This window comes from Hippopotamus amphibius, chromosome 13 (assembly GCF_030028045.1).
Source record: "Hippopotamus amphibius kiboko isolate mHipAmp2 chromosome 13, mHipAmp2.hap2, whole genome shotgun sequence".
Taxonomy (NCBI): domain Eukaryota; kingdom Metazoa; phylum Chordata; class Mammalia; order Artiodactyla; family Hippopotamidae; genus Hippopotamus; species Hippopotamus amphibius.
In genome coordinates, this window is record NC_080198.1 from 24,360,421 (window position 1) to 24,380,580 (window position 20,160).

A 20,160-nucleotide genomic window follows, 5' to 3' on the forward strand; every position below is an offset into this window, starting at 1 on the left:
ATTACATTCATTTTTTTAAAATAAATTCTAAAACTATGATAACTGCTTTAAAATTCGTGTCTGCTAATTCCATCATCAATGTCACTTCTGGGTCTATTTCAGTTGACTAATTTTTCTCCTTGTTATGGACAAAAGAATTTTTCCTAATCATTTGCATGTCAAGTAATTTTTGTTTGGATGCTGGGCACCATTGATGTCTCATTGTTCAATGTCTGCATTTTATTATGTTCCTTTAAAGAGTGTTGCTCTTTGATCTGGCAAGCATTTAAATTTTGTGTGGTTTAGTTTAACATTTTTAAGATTTGTTAAGGAAGGTGCAAATCAGTCTTTATTCTCGAGATAATGTTCATTGACTGAGGCATGGACATTCTAGGATCTTTACTGAATTCTGAATGGATTCAGTGGTGTTTCTGCAGCCTGGCTGACTGGAACTTAAGTATATCTCAGTGCAGTGGGAGATATGGTAATCATTCAGTTCACAGTTCTTCAGTTTTTATTCTTTCCCTAGTAGTTGCTCTTTGTCGTGTGGAATCTTGCCCTATACAGCTTAAAAATGAGCCAAAAACTCAACATCACCCTTGTGCATATTTTTTGAACATTTTTTTCTGTATGTCTTCTTTTCTAGTTCTCTTTCCTACAAATTCCAGTCACTTCAGCTTCCTCAGTCTTTCATCTCTGTCTCCTCTACTTGGTGAGTCCCTATGTTCTACCTGGGTTTCCCTTTCCTGAGTGGCAATCTGAAAAGTATCTCTTGGATATTATGTCCTTATCTCATTTGTTTCCTTTCACTCAGGGATCATAGTCTTGTGCTGCCTATTGTCTACTGTCTGAAAACAGCAGGTTCATGTATTTTTTCTAGTTTGCTAATAGCTTATGTTGGGTGGTCATTTCAATAGTAATTAATCCACCATGGCCAGAAGAAGAACAGATATATTTTATAAAAGTACAATTAAGGCAGTACCACAAACAGGGATATAGTGCTAAAGGGGACCCAGCTAAATGTTATGGTTACTTTAAAGACATTTCATTCCCTTTGACAGCACTAGTTAAAATTAGGTTTTAGGATACATGCCATCAGTAGTGATGGAGATGAATATTTCCCAAACTGCATTTGCTTTTGTTCCAACTCTGTGATTTTTGCTGTGGAGAGGTTGTATTATAATTTATTTAAAATGTTTTCTTTCAGTTGATTTGCTTATAACTTAAATTTATTTGAAAAGTAAGCTCTAAAACATTATCATGAATGGAGTTGAAAAACTAATTGTATTTTTCTAATCTAAGCAAATAACTCTTTAAAAATAAACAAAATGTATCTTTGGACTACTGAAAGCATCTTGTATCCCACCAGGCACTTTTCTATACCTGGGCATACTGGAGTAGATCACATAGGCATTGAATGAAGAAGTGACACATGTGATGGAGATAAAAAATGTAATGACAATTTTTCACTTATAGTTTCTGATAGAACTGTAAAAGTTTAAAACTAGAATGATCTAATCCAATCCTTTCATTACTCAGATGGACTTATTCCTTCCCAAGGGCTCACAGCTGGTTAATTAAATCAACTGATACTTATCAAGGGCTGGGCATGTTCTAGAAGCTGGGAATACAACAGCAAACAGAATAATCTCTCTTGGAGCTTACATTCTAGTGAGGAATAGAACCCCTTTCTTTGGCTCTGTGTCTAATTGTGTGTTATTTAATGGTCTATTCACAACAAAAGAGAGCACCAGAACATTTTAATACCTGTCCCCAGTTTGTCTCGCAACACCTGTAGAAATAAGGTTTTGCTTTGTGTAAAATCAACTCAATTGCATAATCCTTTTAGTCTAACTTACCTGAAATACACCAGCTCATATGATGGCATTCTGTACTTCCTAATGGGGTTGCTTCTCATGCTTTTCTCTTTAGCCGTAAAAGGGAAAACAAATCTCTCCTTTTTATGAGAAACTGCCCATTACCCATTACAGTTACGTAATTTGGGACTTTGTGGGAATAGTCAGCCTTTGGTTGCAACACACATTAGAGCTTGTAGACAGGGTCTTTTGGTTTCTTATCTCATCTTGCTTCACGATCTTGTTCCTGCCCTGTTTTACTCTCTCTTGACATATCACCCTCCCAAGGTGTTTGTGCTATTTATCGGTACCAATTCCTGTATCCCAGCTCTGTCTCCTTTCAGACCTGGAAATTCTTACCCAACCAAGCCTCTTCTGGTCTGAGGAAAAGAAGACTCTACTCTGACATTCCAGTCTTGAAAGCTGACTCTGTTCCTGACAATGTCAATGGTTTTCACAGGCGCAACCACCCCCAGAGAGGCAGCAAGGGTAGGATGGAAGAAATCATCAGAAATGAGTTTGGGCACACAGTTGCGTCTCTCCTTTTTGTCTTTAGATCAGTGGAATTAGTGAAAGCTTCTGTGAACTCATGGAATTTTCAGCCTTTGGAATTCCCAGATGTCTTCAAGTTGTCTTTGAGGAATGCTTATTTTACAACGTGTGCTTTTTCTTAGAAAAGCAGAAAAACAGAGTGGGTCTTGTTCAAGGGATAGCTGAGACTTGAAGATAACTCCTTTTTATTATGGACTGCTATGTCCAAGGCATTGTGCTGTGTGCTTTTCATGCTTTTGCCCTTTTGACCTTCCCAGCAATCCCTGATAAATGAGTTATATGTAGCCTCATTTTACAAACGAAGACATAGGATCTTGGAGAGGCCACTTAGCTTCCCTAACATCAAACAGCCAATATATGGTTAAGTCGATATTCAGTACCAGTGAAACCCTTCTATAGCTCATTAATATCAGTGTCAGGGTAGAAATCATGATACAAAAATATGTATAAAACATTAAACATAGGATTTGTTCTTGTATATTAATGTTGTAGCTGAACAAATTGAGGCAGGGTTTGTTGAATTCGCCTCAAAATCACTAAGTTAAATAAGTGGTGATCTGAATCAGAACCCTAGTTTTTTGAATTTTATTACAAGGTTTTTCCAACACAGCATTGTAATTCCAAAAGAAAACTGTCTGCTTTTGCATTGACTTCGGTTGTCTGTTTAAAACCCAGTGTATGGACAGTCGTAACAGAGATTTTAAAGACAGAGTTATAACATTGGCATTATAAATAATAATTTAATTCTGTTACATCCAACAAATACTTATTTAAATATTCATCATGTCTTTTTATTGATGACACTATGCATTTTTACTACTGGACCTCTCACATAAACTATTCAATTACCAGACCAAAACAAAAGATAAAATGCCCTTTCAAATTCAAGGAAACTGTCCTGGTCTATCTAGATAAACTGTCTCATCCTGAAAGATGTGTAGATGTGTTACAGGTGAAAATACCATAGGAAATATCTCTTTCCTCAGAGTGCCTTGTTAGGCTTTGCCACTTGAAAGAGAAAAAAAAAAAAGGTTTAATCGGAACCACATAATCATGGAAAACAATCTTGTTTAAGTCACCATCACTGCAAATGCAATTATGACCAAGTCTCATGAGTCTGTGCTAATGGGAAGAGGGTGTAACATGGACGGTTGACAGGCTCAGATGATCCAAATACCTGATTTTCAGCATTTCCCCCACTAAACTTCTTTACCAGTGTTGCTAGCAAGTAATGGAAATTGCTGCTTCTAGTTTCCTTCCTCTCCTCCCCACACCCAGGGCCCCCAGTCCCCGTCACTCTTTGATGGAGATATTAGTAAGCAATGAAATGGCCAAAAAGCTGTGGGAGAAAGAAGAGAGAAGGAAAGTCGATCAATCCTTGAGTAAAAAAAGAGCAATTTTAATGTGATGCTTCTGAAATGGAAGGTCCTGCTCCTTGTAGACTTGTTTTGATTGATATCCTTATCAGATATACTTGTAGAAGCACATCTCAAGTACAGTTTTATTCAGTTTCTATTATATAAGTAAAACATCAATTCATTTTCTTTGTTTAAAAATATTAAACATTACAGATATGGCTGAAGTTTTGTTTTTTGTTTTTTGACCTTTAACCTCAATCTCAGACCTGCCTCCTTTTCTGAGAAGGAACACTACAATCTTGACATCTATTTATTATTAGCTAAATTGTCCAGTTTTTTATCGACCCAGATTGTTTTCTTTGTATTTACATAGAAATTTAACCAAAGAACACAAGCATGCCTTTGTTTTGCTTTACAGTAATAATAGGCTATACTGTTTAGCTATGTGGTAGACACTGTGACGCATTGCCCAAATGCGTCTTTAATGAAGGACTCATTGCCTTAGTGGGGAATGCTGTCAGCAGACAGTTTTAGCTGTCAGGCCCTTCACGGATCGCCTCAGTGGCACAGTGGCATCTCAGCCTCAGCTCCTCCAGAGTTAGCCAGCATCCAGTAACCCATCTAGTTCCAACGTGCAAGTTCATTACAAGGCTGTAAATGTCTTGCCACGTTGACCCAACTTGGGACAACTCAGAATGACCTTTCAAGGTTGAGACCTCTGCATGGGGTGACTGCGGCTACTGTTGGGTCCTTATTGTAGCTCAACTTCTCTCTCTGCCCAAACCTACCTTCTCAGATGTTAATAGCAAGAATATTCCTTAATAAATATACTTAACAGCAAACAGTAAACTCATAATCTGCTTCTCAGGGAGCCCATCCTACGACATGCCTGTTGCTTACTTTTTCACTCAATAGTGTGTCTTGGAAGGCTCATTTACTAGTAAACTTAGATCTGCCGTATTCTTTTAATATTCTTGTAGTATTTGTGTCAGAAACTGAGTAGTTGTTCGTCAAAGCTCTGGTTCCCTTTCTTCCTAAACCTCTATCTAGACCATATAGTGATTAGGAATAGCTAGGTTGCCTAGTTCTGTCCATTGGCTTGTGGAAAGAAGTGATTTATGATAATTACAGTCCCAATCTGTTAAAATCTTATGAAGTCTCCCATGCTTTTTTCTTATCTTAAGTACCAGCTAGATGCAAAGGATTTAGCAGAAGATGCCAAGGTCCTAGGGGATGACAGAGCCACAGATGAAATAAGGCTGGGTCCTGACATCATCACCTAGGCTGCCCGTGAACCCCACATCAAATTGTTAATTTGTTGAAATATTTAGGGTTATTGCGTATAGAATTAGCCTCTCTTACTTAAAAGTGAAAGAATGTTTGTTTCCAGTTTCTCTCTATAGCAAACCAAACTATTCTGAATATTTTGTACATGTCTCTGCAAGCAGATGTTTCTCTAATGTTAAATGCAGGGAAGTGAAATTGCTAGGTCTCAAGATGCATAAGCTTTCAAAAAATTCAATAAGTATTTTTGTACCCTTTTCCAAAATGGTTATACCAGGTTCTATTTTCACTAGTAGTGCAAAGAAATATCTCCTTCACATATCTTTCTAATGTGGGATTTTAAGGGAAAAATCTTCTTTTTTGGATGAAAAATATTTTCATATGTAGTTAAATTTTAACTCATTTAATATCTGAAATCCCAGTAAATACAATATAAAAAATAATAGATACTTGATAATTGGAGTTTAGTCTCTTTGAAAGCAGTCCCTAAAATTCATGCCATGAATCACCATCTTGCTGTAGCAGGAATGTGACTTGTATGTGCGAATGCTGATGCATGCCCATGTGTGTTTTACTACTGAGGGACCCAAACAAATGCCCAGTTTCCACTTCAGACAGCTTTGAGGAACACCTATTCCTCATTCCGAAGGAAGAAAAATAACAATAATGATACTGGCTTTTATGTACTGAGTATATAATATGTGCCAGGCCCTTTGCTAGGCTTTTACCTGCATTAACTTATTTGAAGCTCACAGTGGTCCTCTAATGTATAAGTGTCTATGAATTAGCTTTGCTTTTCAGGTGAGAAATCTGAGGTCAAGATAATGTCATTTACAGGTGAAAGAGCTAAGACATAAGCCTAAGACTGTCGGACTCCAAGCTTAAGGCTGGATCTCTTTTCTCTTACATTCTGTTGCCTGCATAAACAGCTCTTATTCAAAGTCAGAAAGTGTCACATTCATCATTGAATTAAATTTTGCTGGACCTCACTGAAGGAAATTAAGGGCTGGGGTGACCTTTGTGTATCAGGGAATTAACCAGGTCATGAAGAGGATTTCTTCATGAAAGTCCAGGGTTTTAATGGGTAGAACAACACCCAGTAGGGTTAAGCTTTCTGTCTCAGCTTTGGGGAAAAAAAAGTATCAAAGTGTACAGATCCATAAGTCATTTAAAGGTTTAGAAAGCAAAACAAAAACAACAATAAAATCTGCATTCTGGGTGGCTGCTTGCAAAGCAGCTGTAGTCTCTCGGCCAAGTCACATCTTGCTCCTTGCTCCTTCCTGCACTTCCTTTGTGCTCATACTGAACACAATGCAGAGGAGGGCTGTGTGGGTCTGGGGCAAGATGGAATTTGGACCAGCTGTTTTCAAAGGTTGCATTAGAAACTCAAAAGGCTAAAAAGGGCTGCTGTGAAAACTGCCTTCTCACACTGGAGTCCTCACATTGCATCACGTGTCTGTGCCGAGAAACCTCAGTGGGGGTGAAACTGGTAACACACAAATTTTCCCAAGATGAACAAAATGTTAGGCCCTATCGAGGAGGCACAAGGACATATCTGACTTTCTGAATTTCTTCCATTTTTGTGGTTTTTGAGGTTGCAGTAGAATTCAAACCTCTCTGGGTTCAAGTTCATCTAGTCTTGACAAAATATGACTTCCTGGATCAGCGAAAAAAGATTTTGATTTTTTAAAAAATTGAGGACAATTAGATGAAATCATTTGCATCAAGTATAAATGAATCAAGGTTAGATTTCTCTTAATATATATAGGGAAAAATCTCAGGATGAAAAATAAGCAATAGACTGATTCAGGGCTTCCTCGGGCTTTACCACATTGGAAAACCGTGAGTTCCTGTAAATCCCAATTTTGGTCAAAGGGCAAGAGCTCAGAGCAGAAAAGACAAAGAGGGCTAGAAGGATGTTTGTAATCATTGGCCAGAAGGCTTAAATTTGGTCTCTTCTTAGGGGCAAATGTGTCCCTCCACAGCTGTCATCCTCTTTGTATAATGATAGATGTTTGTTCATTTAAGCAACATGTATTGTGCTGACTCCGTGTCCGGCATAGTTAGAAACTTTCTCTACAGCAGAGAGTGAGATAGACACACTCTCTTACAGTCTTTGAGGGAAGAAATAAGGAAATAAGTGAACGTGACTCTTTATAAACAGGTTTTGCAAACTGAGACAGTTGCCATGAAGAAAGCGATCAGGGTCCTCTGATGCAGAATGAAGGGGGAGATCTATGTAGATAAAGTCCTCAGGGGAGTAGTGTCTGAAGAACCTCCTCCTGAGTGGGGGCACATGCATAGTGAGACTACAATGAAGTTTCTTGGGCTAAGGTCTGCTCCTGGGAAGAGCTCGGGCTAATTGGAGGCTCTGGCGAGAGCATACTGGAGGAGTTGGAGGGGGAGAGACTCAAGCAGAGGCCAGATAGTCCCAGACAATGAAATGGCACTGGGGAGTTTTAAATGGGGAGGTGACGTGGTCTGATATACATTTTAGAACTATCACTCCAGCTGCAATGTTCACACTCAATTTGGAGGAGGAGATGGGTTGGAAAAGGAGTAGAGTGGAAGCAGGGGGTTGAGATAGTGGGCGATTACAATAGTTCAAGTGCAGCAGGGCAGAGGAACACAAGTGAGATGTGTTTATTTATCTGTTCCCTTGTCACTGGCTGTACTCATTTGGACCCCAGTCAAAGCTGACGTGAATGTGAAATGTTTGTGTAAGTCTGATTACATTGCATGAATTCCATTAAGCATTCTCAGGGGAAATAACAATTAGGGAAGCTGGGAGGCCACGACTGCTGCTTTAAACTTTCTCATTTGCCAGAGATTAAAAGTATACGAAGCGCCTATATCTGTGATTACAGTCATGTGCAAAACACTTGAACTTCTGAGGTTCTGCACATGTCTGCATGTGCGTGTGGTTGCCATGGTACTGTGCTTCTCTGGCAAGAACAGGAGGAGATGCACTAACCCTTGGTCTCTTTTCTGTTTTCTTGACGTGAGGTTGAATGAAGAAGGCAGAGAATAACCAGTGTAATGAGTTTCTGATTTTTCTGCGCTTATGCTCACGGAATATCTGAAAAGAAAGGAGGGCGTGACATCTGGTTTCAAATGATTATGCATGGAGGCTCAAGAGCTGTGAATTCTCAAGCTCCAGTGGAGATTTTTGACTGGCCTTTAGATGTTCCCCTCCTTGTGGATAGCCTTCATCAAAAGCAGACTTTTTAAGCTGTGCTGGGCGTACTTCCACCTGTAATTTTGTTTTTATTTTAGTATTTGATTGTGCACCAAAGATATCTGTGGGTTTCTAGAGTTCTTGATTTATGGTTTTGGAGACAGTAGGGAATTGAATGTCCAGTACAGCAGGATTGCCAGGCATTGGTGAACATCCATGGAGATCTGTGGCCATGAGTTTATTATGAATGTGTGTATTCATTCATTCATTCATTCTTTTATGTTTTGGCTGTGCCGCACCACATGTGGGATCTTAGTTCCCTGACCAGGGATCAAACCCACGCCCCCTGCATTGGACGTGCAGAGTCTTAACCATTGGCCTGCCATGAATTTTAAGTGACATCAACCAACACTTTCGCTTTGAAACAGTCATGATACCACAGTCTTCTAAGGCAAATAATATCTTCAATGGCAAGTTGCTTTAATTTATTTCCCTTGGTGTCTGTGGTTTGATTCTTTTCTTTCATTGAGGGATAGACATTTCTTGGGCATCTCTGATGAGCCAAGCATTGTACTGACAGAAACCTCAGTAACAAGCGAAGGGAAGCAGGATGAGAGGAAAGATAGAAGGTAGGGGACAGAGATAGACAATAACTTAGGAAATGGACTTTAAAATTCCTGTGGGGTTCATGTTCTCATCTGTCATTTTCCATCCACAGGACCTTGGGCTGATCACTTAATCTATGTCTTTGTTGCCCTCTCTAAATTTGAAGCCTTAATTAAACTATAGAGTCCTTGGTGGGCTTTCAGAGAAAGGTGAAACTCGAGGGCCAAGTATGGCACATATTTTGTATTTCAGGTTTCTTTGAAACTGATAAGCTCCAAGGATTTTTGTATCTTATTTAAGAGTTAGTGATAGCAGGTAATTTTGATAAAGTTCTCCCCAGAGGTTGAGAACTTGCTGAAGTTTTCTGTTCACAAAAGAAAAAGAATTATGGCTCAGCAGGCTGATTTGTTTTGAGTTTATTTGCTGTTTCATCTACAAGAGAAGAGCACAGGATCTTGGGGGCTTGAGAGAGAGAGTGAGTGTGTGTGTGTTACATGTTGAATTGTGTGTGGGCAATGCTGGCAGTTTGTCTTTTTTTCCACTGAAATGTAAAACACTTAGAGCAGAGGAAACAAAGCCCTGCCTCATTTTCTTTTACTTTTGCTCATTTCTGGATCTCCATGCTGACATAATCGCAAATGCTAATTTAGCCAAGTATGGCTAATCCCCTAGAAGCCTTAGCCATTAGCCATGTGAATTCAGTGCCACTCTACAGAAACTTCACTTCTCAAATTTGTCAAGGAGAAGGATGAAAATGAATTTGTCCCCCAAAGCAGAAACAGCACTGAAACATACGAAATAATGTGGAACTGAGCATCCATGCTGATATGTCAGCCTTTCCAACTCCATTGTCTAGAGCAGCGGTACTGAGTCTGTGGCAGTTTTGCCCCCCAGGGAATTTTGCAGTATCTAGATACTTTCTGATTATTGTGACTCAGAGATGGAGGTAGGCAGAGGCCAGGGATGCTTCTAAACACCCAACAACACACAGGGCAGCCTTCACAATAGAGAATTATCTGGACCACAGTACTGATAGTGGTAAATTTGAGAAACCCGGATCTAGGTCATTCCTTCAACCCCATAATCACATATGCCAATTTCCTAGGTTTGTAAGCCTGCTAAAAGAAGCTAAATATTTAATTTAGATTTCAACATGGTGTATCAATAGCTTTCTGAGGCAAAGTGCTTTCAAGTTTATAACATCAAATATAAAACAGATTCATTTGTAATAAAAATAATAGTAATCCCTTACATATGTAAGGCAGATTATAGTGTGCAAAATAGATTTACATACATCACCAGGTTCAATCATCACTTCGACCCTGTTAAAGAGTTATAGCTGGTATCCCGCCATTTTATAGAAAGGGAGTTATTTTTGCCTCTTGAATCTCTTGAAATGGCTTTCCAACTTGTAATAATACTTTAAGTATTGAAGAGCCACCAACAAATCATGCCAAGTATTTCTAGAAGGAAATACTCAGGGTATGGGCTACTCATGTCTCTCTCACTGGGCATGAGTAAACTCATCCCAAAGGAAAATAGAGCTTCAGGGACTGCCTTGGAAGTGCTAAATTGTATGGTATGCCTCAATTGTGCTGCACATTTAATTTATAAAAAAATCTTCTTTTTGGAAGGCAGTAAAAGATATTAGAAGTGATTCTCTGACTTGAGTTGCCTTTTTTATAAAACCTGAAATAGAAGGAGGTTATGATCAGAGAAAGTTCCTGGCCTGAAATTTAATCTTTGTATGGCTTTACTGTGCTGTGATCCATAGAGCATCACTTGAACATTTAGTGAAGAAGAGATTGAGGAAATCAGATGCTGAGCTGCTGTTTGGGTTTGCTTGGCAAGCTAAAAATATATGAGTATGAATGTGTCAAGTCCATTAGACACTCAGAGGACCCTCTCTGATTCTGGAAATGTCTTAAAGGCACACAGTTCCAAGAGATAATCAAGCCAGAGCAAGGACTCAGAGGATTCTTTGCTGAATGTGGGAGGAGTTCTTGCCTCATTCAGGACTGACATACTGCACATTGCTTTTGAATCCATATGTTAGCAGGAGGCAGGCCCAGAGTGAAATGCTGGCTTGACCGCTAGCTAGGTCTCTGAAATGACAGCCATTACACAATGATGCTTGGTTTCCTCATCTGCTGGATGGGATGGGACTCTTTGGGGGCAGCACAGAGGATTAAAGATGTGATGCAGTGGACTTAGCACAGTGGGAGGCACATTCCAAGCACCCGAGGACAGCAGATTCTTCTCGAAGGGGCCATGAAGTTCTGATTAGGCTGTTCTTGCTGGTATGATCTCTGTTGTGAGACTTCCCTGGTGTGCATGTATGTTCACTCTTGAACATACTGCATTCAATGCCACTGTCCTAAGTCAGACCCTTGACATGTTTTGCCAACACACCCATAAATGAGATCAAACCCTGCCTCTACTTGAAATCATTCAAAGAATCTAACGTTCTTAAGGGAGTAAGTCTTCCTTTGCCCACCCTTTAAATGTTGGGGCTCCCTAGGGTTTTCTCTCTCATGTTCCCTGATGTTGTGTTTTTTAAGTTTTATATACATCAACATTCACATGATTTGCAATAGCCAAAAGGAAGCTTCCCAAAAACCCATCAACACATGAATGAATAACCAATGCATATACCTACAATGGAATATTATTCAGCCCTAAAAAGGAAAGAAATTGTGACACATGCTACAACATAGATGAACCTTGAACACATTACCCTAAGTGCAATAAGACACACCCAAAAGGACAAATACTGTATGATTCCACTTACATCAGATACCTAGAGTAGTCAAATTCATAGAGACAAAAAGTAGAAGAGTGGTTCCCAGGGGCTGGAAAAAGGAGGAATAGGGAGTGATTGCCTAGTAGGTACGGAGTTTCAGTTTGGGATAAATGAAAAGGCCTGGAGATGGCTGGCGGTGATGGTTACACGACAGTATGAATGCACTTATTGCCACTGAACTGTATGCTTAAAAATGGTTAAAATGGTAAAATTTTGTGTTATACATATATTTTACTGCAGTGGAAAAAATTTTAAAATAAGCTTGGTATAATAATAAAATAATAACAAAAATTGCTAATATTTATTGAATATTTACTGTGTACCAAGCATTGGGCTGCTCATTTTATGTATGGTCATTAATTTAATCCTTCCATTAACTCTTGGAGATCAGTGCTATTGTTATTCTTATTTACCGATGAGAAAGTTGAGGCCCTGAGAGGGTGAGTAAGCCCAAGGTCAAATAATTAGGAAGTTGCAAAGCTGAGATAGAAACCCACATATCAAGTTCAAATTCTTAATCATTATGCTTACTCCCTCACCTAATCCTTGTATGTTGACAGCCAACACGTTTTGAATCTCTAGCTCAAACCTGAGAAGAATGATAATGGTGGCAATTGTATTGATGCTTTGCTAACACTGTTTTCAGCCTCTCAAAAAAAATGTGTGAAATAACGCCCATCATCCCGATTTAAAGATGAGAATCTGAAACATAGGGAGTTGAAAGAACTTGTTCAGGTTCACTCACCCATGGCAGAGCCAGCATTTAAATCTAAGTCAATCTAATTTAAAGCTATATTCTTATTATAACTCTGTCCTTGAATGTTCCACAAGTTCCCTATTCTAAACTAAACTGTCCTAAAATAAACTCTATTCTTTCATAGTTTAAATAAAGTTTATGAACTGGGGATATACCTTGAAATATCCGTACAGTGTTCTCCTGATATCCCAATATTAACTTGATGGATGGACTTTGTAGAACTTAGGATAGGTGTTTATCACTCTTGATATAGTAAGTGCTCAGAATAAATTTGATTAAAAAATGATCTGCTCCAAGATTACCAGTAACTAGCACTTAGGTAGAGATAAATGAAAGAATCAGGAACTTAGGTGAGATGAGCAAGTGTGTATAAGGAAAGAATCCTCCCACAGCTCAGTGAGAGGCTAGGAAAACTTGGCTCTCCCAAGGTAGACTTAGAGAATATGTAATTTTTTTCAAAACAAACAAATTTGATTTGAAACTGTTGATTTACAATGTTGTATTAGTTTCAGGTGTACAGCAAAGTGATTCAATTATATATATACAAGTAAGTCCTCTACATACAAACAAGTTCTGCTCTGAGAGCGCATTCATAAGTCCAGTTTGTTCGTAAGTCCAACAAAGTTAGCCTAGGTACCCAACTAACACAATTGGCTATATAGTACTGTACTGTAATAGGTTTATAATACTCTTCACACAAATAATGCATAAAAAACAAACAAACACAGAAAATAAACATTTTTAATCTTACAATATAGTACCTTGAAAAGTACAGTAGTACCAGCTACATCACCACTGCTTTTATGCTTGCCTCTGGACATCCAGATCTTGAAATAAAGACACTGTACGACTGTACTCTATATAGTACTGTACAGTACAGTACACAAAAGCACAACCACTTGTAGAGGATGCATGCACATGACAACCTATACCAGACATGTGAACTGACTTATGTGATTGGACATGCAAACGCATGTCTGCATCTTTGAAAGTTTGAAACTTGAAGGTTTGTATGTAGGGGACTTTGTGTGTGTGTGTGTGTGTGTGTGTGTGTGTGTGTGTGTGTGTGTGTGTGTAGTATTTTTTCAGATCCTTTCCCGTTAGAGGCTATTATAAGATACTGAATATAGTTTTCTGTGCCATACAGTAGTTCCTTGTTCATTATCTGTTTTATATATAGTAATGTGTATCTATTAATCCCAAATGTAATTTTTAAAAGTTAAACAATTTTACACCCATTTAGGTCCCCCTATTATGGCTACCTTTCTGTGTTGCCTGTGTTTCTTTCCATTCTTAGTGAGCATCTCTGCCTTATTACTGAGAGCTGAGATCCTTGGTGGCCCCTGGGTCTTCTTGCTGGCAGTGATGTCCTGCATCAACTCACACTGTTGCCTCTTTACCAGTTTTTACAATTGCCTTCAGAGACTGCAATAAATGGAACCCAACAACTTGGAACCCAAACACAATTTCCAGGACTTAAATCCCTGACCCCCATAGAGATCCTCAGAGATGGCGTGGAATGCAAATTCCACCAACAAATCCAACCTGCTTTGTTCTATGAAGGAGTTCTCTAACAACCATGAATCATTAGGCATCATAATGAAAAGGCCACTTTTCCTGCTATAAAACCAGCATTTCATAAAAATAGGCATCCTTGATGTTAAGAGCAGAACTAAATGAACTGAATGCAACTTTTTAACAAAGGAAATAGTGGCTAAGAGTTTTTGTTGTTGCTTTTTTTTTTTCCTTTTCATACAGTGTATCTTGCCCATAGATCTAGATCTGGAAAAAGTTACTTGTAATAATAACTAGATGTTACATGACAACTGCAATATTTAAAATTGCTGGTAGCAAAATAAATCACTTCCCAAGGAACTTTTTTTTTGTTGAGAAAATACACGCAATTTTTCAAGGCATAACAAAAATATGTATGGTTACCTTAAAATATACTATAATTTTCCCAGTTATTACTGATGATATAAATGCAAAATTCAGTTGAAATTTCAGTGTGATGGAGTCATAATGAATTTTCAGGTTGACCCGACTGGTATTTTGTTACAGAAGAAGAGGAATAAACTTGTGATTGGAAAGAGTCTGGAATTACTCTATTCATCAAATGTTCATGCTGTAAAAACTATGCAAAATGGTGTTTCCTAAATAAATGCCAAGAGTTAGAGATGGCGTTCAGTGAATGATTCCAAGATTAGTGCAAACAGTGTTTCTTTAATTAAATTCAAGCAAAAAATGATAACTAATTAAATTTCATGGTGGGACAGACAAAGCCTAGGAAAGAAAGGGCTCAGTGGGAAACCAGATCAGAGAATTGGACTGATTCTAAGGAGAGGGGATCAAGAATCAACTTCCTCATTTCTGCAGAGCCAAGTTCCAACCATGCCCCATAGTAAAATACTAGAAAAAAAAGAGTCCACCGAAAGGAGAGCCCTAGCATTCCTTTAAAGGGAAGGAAGCTGCAGTAAATGTACTCGGGTACATAGATTGCTATTATTAAAAATAATGATAACTAGCATGGAGTCAGTACTTCGTCTGTGCTGAGAGTTTGATGAGCATTTCATGGGCACTATCTCCTAAGCTTCTGTACAGTGCACCGGTGAAGCACATAGGACTTTTTTTTTTTTTTTTTTTCTGGACATAGATATTTTGCATTTTCAAAAAGGTGTTGAATTGGTCTCAGAGGAAAACTGGAACTGTTGCTAAACTACCTTTGTTCATACTTTGAATTGGTATTGTTTTTATTTTAAAGTACCCAATAGGAGGGAGGAGGCAGCACCCTAATCTTTTCAGTATCCGAACCTCTAAAGCTTTGGCCCTGGCAACTGGGCCTGTATCACCTCTTCTTCATGAACTAGTTGCCATCAGGTCATTCCACGATGAGGAGGAAAGTAGGGCATACACCTTTAAATAAGATTGGTCTCCCTCCTACCCTGAACTTGCTCTGGAGCACCTCCTGTCCATCCTGCATACACTGCTTGTTGAGAATCACCGCCCCAGCACCCACCCCCAACCTTGTTGTTTTTATCTGAACTTTGTGTCTGATTCCATATCATCACTCCCCAGGATATTTCTACCCAGGTTGAAAACACAATCCTGCTTCCAGGCATCTGCTTCACGTTTCCTGGATGGCCCAGTAATGTGTTTGTTTAGCTCACTTCACATTAGACTATAGATTTTGCCAGTGGCCTTTTGAACACCGACCTCAGGATGTTTGTTTTTGTAAGTTTTTGTCTTATCTCACTTCCTCTGAAAAAGCCTCACTTTTCACAGCTTGGCTGAAGCCTGAATAAGCAGCTCTCTGAGCCCTGCTTAGACATCTTGAGTACATGAGGCTAAATTTGTTGCAGTGTGAAAATCATAACCATTCTGCATTGCAGTGTTTCATCAAATAACCAGAAGAGCATTCCAAGAACGTGGGCAAGAATACAGTAAACTGCATCAGCGGCCATCCGTCTGTCTCCTTTCTCTCCCTGTCCTGATGTCTCCCTATCTTTCCCTCCCTCTCCCTTCTCTCTCCCCAACAGCCCCTTCTCTCTCACAAATGCATGGAACTGGGATGAAGTTCCATGGTTCTCAAATGCAAGGCAAGCACCTGGGGTATTCATGAAAATGCAGATTCCCAGAGCACATCCTTGGAGATTCAGACTCAAAACAGCTGGTCAAGTCCTGGGAATCTGTCTTTTTAACAAATATGCACCCCTCCACACTACCCTCCATGGTTCTGATGAAGTTTTTTATAGACCTGAATGCGAAGAAACCCCAGTAAAGTGGTGAAAATCTTGAACTTGAAAGTCTCAGATCTGACTTTGAATCCAGCTCAGCTATAGCCTGGCTGGGTAACCTTCTGAACCCCAGTTGCCCTCAAAATAAGTGGATAAAATAAAGGGTTTTATGAGAAGTCAGTGGGCTTGGCATGAAGTGAAGGTTTGGCAAATAGTAGCTCTTATCTTTAAATTATCCTATTTTAAAGAAACACAGAAGAAATGAAGATAGTAGAAAACAGAATCTTATTACTGGTCTCCTCTGAGGAGCAAGTGGGCTTAGCCTATGTAAAACTAAAGATGAATCTCGGACCGAAATAGGAAAGACAGGAAGCAAGTGTATAACTCTTTTATTTCTGGTGATCTACAGCTCATATTTCTCCCTCAGCTCGGTACCCTCCTCAGCTCCATCTTCACTCAGCATCCTTTAGGAGGTTTCTTGAATTTGCTTCCTCAGGGAGGGTGGCCTTCCTGACCCCTAGGTTAAATCCACAGCATTGGTTCCTTCCTCTTGATGTGGTATTCATGTGTTATTGTTAATTACTAGCTAGATGTCTGCCTTCCTGCTAGACTGTGATCTCCACTATGGGCTGGGATCTTGTTGTATATCATCGCCCTCTTTCCAATGGGAAGTTCATAGTATGGGCCCAATGATAGACCTTTTGAGGGAATAAATAAATATAAGGGAGATTTAAAACACTCCTTAGTGCTGTTCAACTCTGAAATGGAATATCTTGGATACAGGCTTGCCTATCACAGCAGGTCCATTCAGATGGACCACTTGGATACATTGTTAAGGAAATCCCTTTAGGGAGCTTGGTGACCCTTAAGTTCTCTACCAGTTGGCCAAACAGTTTTCCAGAGCACCTCAAGGAAATCTTGGACAGTTTCTTGAACAAGGTCGTAATGAAGAACTCTGTTTTGCCATTTGCAAGGAGTTAGACAAACTGCACAAGGAAACACCAGATGACAGCATCAATTTTAATTATGTCTCAGTGAAACACCTGAAGGTACCATTTCAGTGATGCACTGCTATAGCCCACAGGACCTCCAAACAATGAAGGGAGAATTAATGAGGTAGAAACAGAATGTTTTTATTTTCCAATCTACTCCCAGCTTTGCTGCGTTTAAATATTTTTCCTTCCTCATATGGAGAAATTTTAGCTTGGCATTAATATTCCCACAAAGGAAAGGTGATTCACCAGCTGAATGAATTAAGCATTTTACCAGACTTGGTTTCAGAAGTTGGAAAAACAGCAAAAATCACACATTATTTCAAGTCTGGAAAAGCTAATATTTTTCTTCATTGTCTTTCATTTTCTACTTCTGGCCAAAAATAGAAAGTCACTTTTATATCCTTTTAAATGTGTTTCTTATGGGGAAGAGACACCTTCCAAGTGGAAGCAGGAACAGAGAATAAATGCTGAGTTCTATTTCTTTTGGCGTGCAGACTTCATTTGAATTTTGCTCCTATGACTAGAGTTTTTGTTACTGCCAAAAAAAGGAGGGGAAGGGGAAGAGGGTACCTGGAAGCTTAGAAGAAGCAAAGTAAGAAGGCCATATAATTCTTAGCCGTGTTCTTAATTTAGTCCTTATTACAACTTAACTCCATTTGTAGGACAATCCTTCTGACTGAATATTTATATTCCATTGTTTTCAAAGAAAATCAAGACTGCCATAGACAGTGATGGTTATGTGTGTCACACATGTCAGTGTACATAGATAAATGATGTCTTCATTCTTCCTTTTTTTTGGCAAAGTCACGAAGCTGCCATTTTTAAGGTATTTCTACACACTCCTCTATTTGTTTCTTTTGAGCTCATTTGTTTTTTCTTCCAGGAAAGAAAATACACTGAAAACAAAGACAAAGTGTACTCTCTGGCAAAGTATTAACAGTCCCAGCAATGGATTATCTCTGAGCTCTGGGAGGTCATTTTGCAAAGGCTCTGGACTTAGTCCGGTTGATGAAAACTTCTGATACATGTTAGTATTGTAGTTTGAGCTTTATCAGTTTATCACTAGCCATCAATACAAGGAAAAGCCAGTGTGGGGACAGCCATATCGTTAGATAGGGAAGTACTGAAACATTGTGTGGAGACAGATCCCTTCTCTATCACACACTGGGTGAAGTTCCTACAAAAGTAGAGCATACTGACTCTCCTGAGCAGATAAAAGAGCAGAGAAGAATTCCTTTTTTTTTTTTTTCAGGTTTTAAAACTTTTTATTTGCATATTAAAAAAATTGTGCATTCCAATAATTAAAATCATTTGAACAAAAAAAATGGCACTCTGATTAAACTGCATTTTACAGCCTACAGGACATCTTGGACCAGCTTGCTCTTACTCTAGATTTCACTGTCGTCCCACCCAGCTTCCTCCTTCACCAACATGCAAGTTCTTTTCCTTCCCTGCCAGCCAGACAGGCGGATGGGGAGAGGCAGGCGCGGCCTTCCTTGTCAGTAGTTCTCCATTCTTTGATGTGAAAAGGGGCAGCACAGTCATTTAAACTTGATCCAACCTCTTTGTGTCTTACAAAGTTAAACAGCTAAAAGAAGTAAAATAAGAAGGCAATGCTTGTGGAATGTACAGTGCATATTGGCGGTGCATGCCTCATTACGACTCGCCTGCTTGCTTCTCCTGTTCAATCGTTTCTTTTGAAGGCAGTGGATTTTTCTCTTGCGTTTCTGTTTTCTTCAATTTCGACTTATCGAATTTCTCAATCTCAGCCATTCGGGTTTGTCAGACATGGTTGCAGAGGAAGCGGAACGAGGTACGAGCGAGCAAAGTTGGGTCCATGCAGTGGTCACTGCCGAGTCAAGAAGAATTCCTTTACTTGAGAAATTTCCTAGGTGTATTCCTTAGATGCTATTCTCTGGTCACAAAGGTTTTACACAAAAACGCCATCTTATTTCTACTTGCATAGTAGATAGAAATGCGCGGCAGTCACAATGCGTTTTCATCAAAGACCCTAAGAATTCCTGAAACCGTGTATAGTCTTACTAAACTTAAGTTTCCCTAAGTTCATTTGACCCCTATTTTACAGCACATCTGTTAACAGTAACTCAACTTCCATTGAAAAATTGTACCACAACCCGTAAGCCCATCCGCACCTCCTCTCCCCCAACCCCGCAAGCTCTTCCTTTTTTCAGATTTTATTTAATGCAAAGATGACCTGTAGTAGCTCCAATACTTTGCCATCTTTTATATGTCATGACACCCATAGACACGTGTAATAAAAATTATAGTAGTTGCATGCCCCACATATCCATAATGGATCATGAACATCTTTTGTCCACTTCACGGTTTTTTACTGTCTTTACCTGCCATAAACTACTCTGTAAATTCTTCTGTAAATTTATGAAGCACTGGCCCAGACGGGAGAGTGGCCATAACCCCAAGGACTGAGGGGATCCCAGCTTACTACTCCGGACATTTCATTCTGATGAGCTAACAGGGATGCACAGGGTGAACTGACCCTGACTACCAGGAATATTTGTGTGCTGAGTGTGGAGTCCTCTAGACTCACCCGTCGTTTGGTGTCTTCAGGTACCCACGTACCCAGCGTGAAGTCAGATGTGAACCCTGTAACTGGTGCCCTTTGTTTCACTGCCCAGCCCACCTCGCACATTGTACAGGGAGCTGGTGCTATATCATCCAAATGACTCCCCTCATTTCCTGTGTTAGATACACTGTATTTTTCCTCTCTTGCAAAAGGCATAAGAGGCATAAGAGGTAGCAGACCAGATGGGTGGGGACTGAAAGCACACAGCTAGTTGTTGATTTAACTGTCAGAGCTAGGACCCTGGGAAAAACGGTAACCAGGTAGGAAAGAGGTAACTGGCACGGAAAAGTTATACTCAAATGGATGAATAGGAGCTGCTAGGATACAAGTATTTTCTAAATACACCTCTCACTCTAATACCAGGTTTCTTATTCTCTTTTTGAGAGCTCTAGGCTTTTGCTGTTATTGTTGTTGTGTTATCTTTCAATAGAATGTGTTGTCTCCTTTTTTTTT

The 20,160-nt window shown here is 39.3% G+C and overlaps 1 pseudogene; it reads right to left on the reverse strand.

The window, feature by feature from the left end:
- Positions 1-18,343: 18,343 nt before the first annotated feature.
- Positions 18,344-19,773, reverse strand: LOC130834410 (thymosin beta-4-like; annotated as a pseudogene).
- Between the last annotated feature and the right edge of the window lie 387 nt (positions 19,774-20,160).